A 9,711-nucleotide genomic window follows, 5' to 3' on the forward strand; every position below is an offset into this window, starting at 1 on the left:
GAATCATCTGCTCACTAAAAGTTGGGCAGCGGAAGGTCAGATGTACTTCCAGCATGTGGAAGTCTCCAAGGCTTGAGTATGCAATACCTGACTACGCATCACTTGCTGTACAAGCAGGGATAAGAAGAGAGTCCCTGCTCTTTCAGAAGCTTAACAAGAGAAAAATAAAATAAAAACTCCAAAGACTATTGAGCTGATTGCTAAGAGGGAGCTGACTTCCAGGAAACAAGTGCTGGAGGACCAAAGAGGCGAGTGGACTGGATGCTAATGCTCTTTCCCAAATGGATCTGATGGCCCGTGGTTTTCTGTTATTGCATCCAGGAGCGGGAGGCCCCTTACTGTAAACTACCTAGAAAGCATCCATTCTCTTAACCACTCAATTAGGATAATTTACCCTCGTGATGAATGGGACTGTTCCTCCTCTCCGAGTTCCTCAGAGCGTGCCTCCCTCTAATGCAGATGTGAATAGGCCTGTTGGAAGCAGGCGGTCAGCCCTGGCCCTCAGCACACTCACGCCTGAACTGTCAGCCTGCAGCACGGGAATTGATCACAGGCCCCTCAGGTCAACAGAAACATAAAACACCTCGCAGCTCCCTCCATAGCTCTTTCTCCTGTGGACAGAACCAATCTGAACTTGCAGAGAATTTGGAGTGGACACTAAGGAGAATCGTCTGACAGTAAGAAATGTGAAATACTGGCCTCGGGGAAGGAAGGAGTGGCCTTCCTCTCTCCCCCAGATCCACAGGAACCCCACACTTTGGATGGTTGTTTAGATACTGTCTCAGTTACTGTGGAGACAGGATGCAGCCCTCAAGGCCTCTTAAAACTTCCGCTGCTCTTGAAATTCCTTAACAATTGAAGGACCTTTTGTTTGTTTCTATTGAAGGGGAGGCCACATAAGTAAAAAAACGAACAAATGAGTGGGGAAAGGCTAGGGAAGGAAACTATAAAGTGTTTCACTTGCACTCTTTTTTAAAAAATAGATTTTTATTGATTTTTTACAGAGAGTAAGGGAGAGGGATAGAGAGTTAGAAACATGATGAGAGAAATACCCATCTGTTGCCTCCTGCATGCCCCTATAGGGGATCACTGCCGCAACCAAGGTACATGCCCTTGATCGAACCTGGGATCCTTTAGTCCACGGGCTGATGCTCTATTCACTGAGCCAAGCCGGTTAGGGACACTTATACTCTTTCAGAGCTGCAAACCAGGAGCAATTCAACACATACAACACACTACTAAAAATAGTTTTAGTTCCATGATGTGGGCAGACTCCATATGGGTAACGTCTCTGGGTTCTTATTTACTGTTGCAACCCCTGTGCCTTTGCACAGTATGTGGCCCATAGTACATCCTTGAATTGTTGTTAAGTGAATATATGCAAGAATGGATGAATAAAGTGGAATTTGACATATTGGAGGAGCAGAGAGAAAAGAAGGAATAATAAAAAGGTAATAAAATTTAAAAGAAAGGCATAAAAAGAGACAAAGCATAAATATAGAGAACCAAGAGGTAAAGAGGGTTCCAGACAGAGGGACCAGTAGTGGTGACACCAGCTGGCTTTCGTGGACTATTATTTGCCCCCTAGTGGCCTTCAGGGATACTGCACCAGGCCAATGACAATCCAAAGTTAAATTATACTGTATCTCATCTGTAGACACAAAAATGGGGTGTCACCACTGGGCAATTTCCCGTGGGATGGATAAAACTATGTCAAGAGTAGAATACTGAGCGAAGTCTGGTGGCTGTTCCCTTGCTATGGGACCTACGGAGCAGCACAGGAATGAGGAGTAGGAAGTAGGGCATCTGAGATGGAGTTTGGGCTCGTGTTACCTAGTATATCCTTAAATAAGCTACTTAGCTCCTCTTTGACCCCATTTTTCATTAATAATCATGAAAGAACATAATTCTTCCAATTCATACTCCTGTAAAGAAACTGCCTAGTATACAGGGGGAAAAAATAGCAGTTCATAAGAAAGATCAGTTTACTATCCCAACTTTCTAAGCCAGCGGTTCTCAACCTGTGGGTCGCGACCCCTTTGGGGGTCGAACAACCCTTTCACAGGGGTCGCCTAAGACCATCAGAAAACACATATGTAATTACATATTGTTTTTGTGATTAGTCACTATGCTTTAATTATGTTCAATTTGTAACAATGAAAATACATCCTGCATATCAGATATTTACATTATGATTCATAACAGTAGCAAAATTACAGTTATGAAGTAGCAACGAAAATAATTTCATGGTTGGGGGTCACCACAACATGAGGAACTGTATTAAAGGGTCGCGGCATTAGGAAGGTTGAGAACCACTGTTCTAAGCGAACTTCATGTCCACTGCAGTGGGGCTCTGTGTGTGTTTGTGTGTATGTGTGTGTGTGTGTGCGCGCGCGTGCGTGCTGGACTCAGACATTCAGGCTCCCTGAGAAGGAGGCATGGTGCTGGCATCTCCCCTCCAAGCAGCTTTCCAAAGCAACCATCTAGCCAGGCCACCATCCATCTCTTCTTCGGGCTCCTGCCATGGCTTCCCAGAGGCCTTGCTGTCGGGCCGCTTGCCTTCGTGCAGAGCAGGCTCCGCTCAGCAGCAAGAGCAATCTTCCTAAGACACACATGGGACCACAGCATTCCAGCGTGAATCCACTCAGGGATTCTCCACTGCTCTCAGAACAAAATCCAAACTTCTTTTGCCGCCCTGAAATTATCGGCCCTACTTGCCTCTCCACTCTCATCTTGTGTCCCCCTCCTCCTCTCACACCATCCTGCAGCCACACTGGCCTTCTATCAGCTTCTCAAGCACACCCAGCTCTTCCTTGCCCGGGTCCAGTGCCGGGAGCCGGTCCATCTTTGCTGCTTGACACAGTCACTGCAGAGAAGAAACATCTGCACAGCATATGTTTCAAGGGACCTGGCGTATATGGCATACTGTTCTTAATGTTTGCTCACCTTCTTGGCGCTGTGTTTTAACCAAGGTCACCTCTCCGAGAAAGGTTGTTTCCCCAGGTAGGGATTTTTCCCTGAAGTTAGGGAGGGAATAAAACCCCTTAACTAAGTGCCAGGCGGGTAGTTAATCACTTTAACTAAGAACAATCACGCTTAAGCTACATAATCTTTACTCCCTGGAATGGAGATAAGAAACAACGCCCTAACCTTTGGAATAGAAATTGACAGGATTAAAATCAAGTGGTATAAATACAGATGTAACAAGACAACAGGAGAAAGAACCTAGAGACAGAACCTAGGGACAGAACCTAGACACAGAACCTTGCTACAGAACTTGGCTGGAGAACCTAGAGAAAACATGACAAAAGATCCTGGCTAGAGAACCTGGAGAACCTGGCTGGAGAACCTAGAGAGAACATGGCAAAAGATCCTGGACAGAACCTGACAACAGAACTTGGCTAGAGAACCTTGCAACAGAACCTGACTACAGAACCTAGAGACAGAACCTAGCGAGAGAACATGGCAAAAGATCCTGGACAGAACCTGTCTACAGAACTTGGTTGGCCTGGCTAGGCTGCTGATCAACTGAACGCTGTCTCCATGTCATTCCTTCTTCGCCGACTCCGTCCACACCTTTGGGGACCCCTGGACCTGCTGGGTTGGACCCCAACAGTCCAGTGTGTTATCCCTGCCTCTGGTTCAGAACCCTCCTCCCTCTGACATTTGCATGGCTGCCTCTTCTCCCCGTTCAGGTCTCAGCTTCAATGCCTGCCTTTAAGGAGGCCATTCCTGACCACTCTGAAATAGTTCCCACTTGAGTCTCTCCTTGGGACCCTCTTTTAGGTCTTTTAAGCATTTATCATTTAGTTAGTTTGTTTGTTTGGTCTGCCTCCCCAACTAGACTGTAAGCTTTATGGAGAAAGGGTAACATCTCTGGGTTCTTATTTACTGTTGCAACCCCAGTGCCTTTGCACAGTATGTGGCCCATAGTACATCCTTGAATTGTTGTTAAGTGAATATATGCAAGAATGGATGAATAAAGTGGAATTTGACATATTGGAGGAGCATAAAAAGTGAAACTTTAGAAGTCTAAGAAAACAGGAGCAAGGTGTCAAGGATGATGCTTTTGGCAAAGAATGTACAAGCCATCTTAGCAGAAAATGTGCCAGATTTGAGAGGCTTGTGAAATAATCACAGCCACCAAGACCAAACAGTTTGAGAAATTAAGATGCTTGGAGAAGCCTTACACCAAATTATGGGATGCATCGTAGATATAATATTGGAGTTTCTGTCTTTAAAATACATTTAGAGTTTGGGGGTGGGGAGGAGAACCAGGGGAGGCAGATGAGAGGAGGGAGAAAAACTGAACTATCAGATGCAAAGCTATTAAGGCCATCAGAACAGAACAATCACCCAGGAAGATGAATTTCTTGGCTTATAAACCTCCTCATTGCTCTTCTGTGCTTTGGATATGCAAATGCCTCTGCCGGCTGATCTTGCAGAGGAGGGAACAGCCTCCGTATCCACCCAAAGTCTTGCATCTGCTCCAGGATCTTATCACAGTGCTCAAGGTGTAATTAACCTGAGTGATGACATGCCCTTGAGGAGGCTGTCAAACCTTCCTCCCCAAAGGCTGTCAAGCCCTCTCCCCGGGGGATCAGAAATGGGAAGAGGGAAGCCTCGAGTCTACATCACTGGCATGTGAGCTCCTGGGAGAAGGACTTAAATCTGTTGTCAGTGCCCAGATAAACCATCAGGCAAGGGCAAGCCCGCAACAACTATTTGTATGTTTAATTAGTGTCTAGAAAGAGCCGACATTGAGACTAAGGTTTCCTGTTTCAGCCTGGCCTCTGCCTGGTCTGTGACATGGGGCACTGGGTTTTTATAACACAAATTTTTTTTTTTATTTTGGTAAATGAAGGCATTTATAACCATCATCACTTTCCTAAAAAAAAAACACTAGTTAAACATTAAAAACAATGAGATGAATTCTCCAAGTCATTTTATATAATTACGTATAATGATATAATTACAATTTATGTAAATTTCATCGATCATTTTATATACGGACTAGCAGCTAATCTGTCCTCTATTGCCTCACCTAGGAAACCAGATAGGCTCTAAAGCGTCTTTTAGCTTTAAAATTCGAAGTAGCATTATGTCTGTGATTCATGTATCTTTCAATGTATATTTGCTGCTCAATTAAGTGCTGTGCCACTGGTACTAGGAGTGAACCATTTTTATGATTGTCAGATAAAATATAGAACATCCAGTTAAATTTGAATTTCAGAGACACAACAAATACTTTTTTAGGATAAGCATGTGCCATGCAGTATTTGGGAAATTTGCTGAATCTGACAATTTTAGCTATTTGTCTTCTGCTCTCCAAATACTGTAACCTTTTGGAGGGACAGGAACTGGATCTCTGTCATCTCTGGAATGCCTTACAATTGTGTCTGCCAGGTTTTTGGATTCACAAACATTATTGGATTTTTTGGAGAGAAAACCAACTTTTTATTTGGGTAAATGAAGGCATTTATAAACAACACTTTACTAAAGTAAAGCCAGTGAAACGTTAAAAATGATGAGATGAATTCTCAAGTCATTTTACATAATTAAATATAACAGTGTAGTTATAAATTTTATAAACCATTTAAAAAATTTAACTTTACAAAATACTCCACACATTGTCCTTTTGCTTGTGTGTTTCCAAGGCGGGCAGGTGACCTTCACCTTTGAACCAGCCTGGCACCGCCCAGCTGGCTGTGTTTGGGGGCTTCAGTTGTGTGGTGTTTATTTGAAGGCCTTGCCCCAGTTTTTTACTTTTTTGCTTTAGCTGCCAGGAAGCTCCGAGTTAAATTGGAGCTCAACTGCTCCAACTATTCTCCCCTCTCCCTGCATTCCTTAGCTCCTATACTTTCCTCCAGGCCTTTAAATCATTTAATGAATTAATTTTCACTGTAACTTGTCTCAAGAACTTTGGAAGTATAGGCATTTTTTAAGAAGACTTGAATATGTTAAAACCTCAGTAAATGATGCTATTGGCAAAGCAGAGATGAATATTGAGTGGTATCTGATTAGTTTACTCTCTGTAGATGATTCTTTTTACTGAATTCTTAATTTCCCATTCTTGGAATGTTGGAACTAGAAAGGTATGTACATCTTCTGAGAAGTACAATTTCAGACCTGGAGTCCAACTGGGATTTGGGAGTTAAGATCCATGAATCTATAGGAATCCATGAATCTATAGGACCCAACGTTCACTCATCCATATGTCGTCTTAGCATATATCAGAGGGCAGTATATCATTTTATTTATTTTTATTTTTTTAAAATATATATTTTAGTGGTAAATGCACACCCCCCACTGGGGATGTGCCCGCAACCAAGGTACATGCCCTTGACCGGAATCAAACCTGGGACCCTTCAGTCCTCAGGCTGACGCTCTATCTATTGAGCCAAACCGGTTAGGGCCAAAGGGCAGTATATCATTTTATAGATGCGATGAGGGAATACAACCGAGTGAGGTGACTGTCGCATGAATCGGTGGCAGGCATGGGTGAAGTGCACAGCCCCAGCTTTCTTAGCAAATTAACTGACTCTGTGGGAGACAGGAAGGGCAGGAAGAGGTGTTCATCCATTTCTGCTCACATTACATAGTAGGAAGTGAGTGCCTGCCAGGTGTAGGGAAATGAAAAGACCTAAGATTTACCTCAGATAATAGCGACATCCCTCTCCCATCTGTTCTGAGATTTCACAGTTCACTAAGCACTTCTCCCACATTATCTTGCTTTGATCCTCACCAGAAGGAGATTTAGCAAGATGGTAATGTTTTCTATTTTACTTTACCGATGAGAAAATGGAATAACAGTCACTGTGTTTATGTGGCCAATAAAAGGGGCAGAACTGAGATTTGAACGTTTCTAATAGTAAATGTCACTCAAGTCTGGCAAGACAGGCCAATGGCTTTGTCATTTAAAAACCTGATTTACTGTTTCAAAATTCACACAAGGTGTATATGATCATTACAAGACAATTCAAAGACTTCAGAAAAATGTAAATTAAAACGTAAAAGAGTGTATTTCATCCTACTTCAGGTCCTGAAGAGTTTGGTGAGTTTTTAAATTTCCTTTTTCTATGAGTTTACATGTATTTATAGACACACAAAAAAATTTTTTTATGGCTCAAACTACATACATTGCTGTGCTTTGCTTTGTCTTAAAAATATGTCTTGGCCATTTTCCAAAATTCTGAAGTAGAGATCTACCTCTTTGTTTTAAATGAGCCATATTTGAAAACAGAATAGCACTATTCATGTGTATACTAATGATAGAATACTGTATTTACTACCAATGTGTAAAGGGGAGTTGATTGTGTAAGGGAAAGGGTGCTGGTGCTGAGAAATGGAGTAAACTGACGCTGATAGTGTCAGCTGATTAATTTTCCCTCAAAAGCGGGGGCTTCAGAATCAGAATCACAAAAAACCTAACAAGACCCTGAAAAAGTTATCGAATAACTGCCTCAGTTTTCCCATCTGTAAAATGGGAATACACATAATATAATGTTACATAAGGGTAGGATGAGGATTAAATAATTCACATTAAATGTTCAGCACAATGCCTCATGATGACGACAATGATGACGATGATGACAATGATGGTGATGCTAATTCTCCAGCGGAGATTGAATAGTGAGTGGGGCTTAAGTTATAAGGTTATCAGTGCCAGGAAGAATGCCCCAGGGGATACTTTTTATTAAGAGCTTCCGAACAGTTCGGACTGGGATGCCCTCTGGAGACCACTCTGACAACCCTCAGGAGACCGTTCTCACAGCGAGACTCCAGATTTGTAAACCTCGACGTCCCAGGTTTTCACGATCTGGTGCTTGACTTAACCTTTGGGGGAAACCGAGGACTACAGTTCCCAGGGTGCACCACTTCAGCCCCGCCTCGTCCACGAGCTGGCTTCTCGCAAAATCCCCGGCCCAAACTACAAATCCCAGAAGACCCTGCAGCACGGCTCCGGTCTCCGGGTTCGCCCCTCCCACTTTTGAAGCGTAAGTGTGCCCGTGTAGCCCGCTGGGAAATGTGCCAAACACCCTTCCCTTTTCAGGCCCAGGCGCGGCAATCTGGCGCGCGAACGGGCAGCGCTCGGATGCCGGCTCCTAACCGCCTGCTCGGAAGCGCAGTCTGGCTCGGGAGGACTCGAGACGCGCCCCGGCTCGGTCCGCCGGGAAGGTGGCCGTGCTCCAGGCCTTGCCGGACTAGGAGGTAGACGGGGAGGCGGACGAGACCAAGTGACAGCCTGGAGCGGGGAGGGGGCTGCGGGGCAGGGTGAGTCCAAGCGGAGATAGTAGGGGTGGAAATAGGGCGTGGCTCTTCACTCACCGGCCGGCGTGAAGCGCGCCCCTAAAATTAGAATTTTAGCTGTCCCATCAGGGAGAGGAGGAGGGGCGTCCATATAGTGCGATGGCTTATGATTTGGGGCTGATGAGTGGAGCTTCCCCCCATGGCCTGGCCGTCCCCGGCCCGCGGAGGCAGTGGGCACCCCGGGCCGTGGGCGCGGAGAGCGCAGGTGCAGGCGGGCCCGGTTGGAAAGTTAGGCAGGAGTGAGGTTGGGACGTTACCCAGGGCACCTGAGGCTTCGGCTCTGTCCCCGGAAGAAAGACGTTCCCAGCCCCTTCCTGACTCTAGGCGATTGAGGTGGAAGGTCTCTGGGGGTGTTTGGGGATCTGAGCAAAGGGAATCCCAGCGGGAAGGAAACCTTTGAGCCTCAGAGGCCTGAGCAGTGCTGCCGGGGTGCCCCCTGAGTCATTAAACGCATTGCATCCCATTACATGGGGTGGGGGCTGTTGAGTCTGAACCGATCCGGAGAGAGCGGTGTCCAGCTCCCCGGTTGTAGAATATTGTAAAAGTGGCTCTGCTCATAGAAAAATGACTTGAGTAAATTAATTTTTAAAAAGTGATCAAGGCACAAAACAATGTATATATTGTCCCTCTTAAGTATATTTCCCAAATATGGGACTTGTGTCTATGGCTATGGATAGAAAAAGAATCAGAACTATGCTGTACTTTAAACTCTGAAGAGTGGTTATTGATGGGTGGTGAAATTACAGACTAATTTTACCCTCTGCATCTTTATGTAGCATCTGGATCTGTACAATGAGCACGCATTACTTTTTATTCCCCCTTATTTTTCCAAAAGAGTCACTGGGCTGCTCTGAGGGGGTGCGTGTTGGAAGGCAGGCACTGCTCTGGGGCTTGCATCTGTCGGGCCCCCTGCAGGCTGATTTGCCAGGAATGCTAAAAGGATTGAATTGGAGGGGTGAATTTAGTGTGCGTCTATGTGAGGCTAACGCTTTTTTTTCTTCTTCTAGGTTGGAAAGAGTCTATGTTAGCAAGTCTCACACCATGGTATGTGGTTGTTTTGATCTATGTCTGTCTAATCCATTATCCTTTCTAGTTTGAAATGTTCTTCTCATTATCTGGTGGATTTGGTTTGCACTGCATAACTTCCCTGGGATCTGATAACTCAGCTAGGGGATGAGAGGGAGAAAAATATTGTAGCTGGAATACCTCTTCAGCTTTGGATTTGATCCTTCTTTTTTCTCTTTAGTCAGGGTGTTGTTCTAGCCCAGGGGTGGGCAAACTTTTTGACTCGAGGGCCACAATGGGTTCTTAAACTGGACCGGAGGGCCGGAACAAAATCATGGATGGAGTGTTTGTGTGAACTAATATAAATTCAAAGTAAACATCATTAAATAAAAGGGT

At 44.7% G+C, this 9,711-nt stretch overlaps 1 protein-coding gene across 4 annotated transcripts in view; it reads left to right on the forward strand.

Moving 5' to 3' along the window:
- Positions 1 to 8,003: 8,003 nt before the first annotated feature.
- SMARCAL1 (SWI/SNF related, matrix associated, actin dependent regulator of chromatin, subfamily a-like 1) overlaps positions 8,004 to 9,711 on the forward strand; it is a 49,599-nt gene continuing 47,891 nt past the window's right edge. The window contains exons 1-2 of one of the 4 annotated variants that reach the window (XM_005883384.2): positions 8,004 to 8,211; positions 9,318 to 9,354. The gene's annotated coding sequence lies outside the window, so the exon portion shown is untranslated. Of the gene's footprint in view, positions 8,212 to 8,233; positions 8,275 to 8,356; positions 8,516 to 8,536; positions 8,651 to 9,317; positions 9,355 to 9,711 lie in introns of those variants that run through there. The other 3 variants (XM_005883385.2, XM_005883387.2, XM_005883386.2) reach the window with 3 other exon arrangements.

This window comes from Myotis brandtii, unplaced genomic scaffold, assembly GCF_000412655.1.
Source record: "Myotis brandtii unplaced genomic scaffold, ASM41265v1 scaffold79, whole genome shotgun sequence".
Taxonomy (NCBI): Eukaryota; Metazoa; Chordata; class Mammalia; order Chiroptera; family Vespertilionidae; genus Myotis; species Myotis brandtii.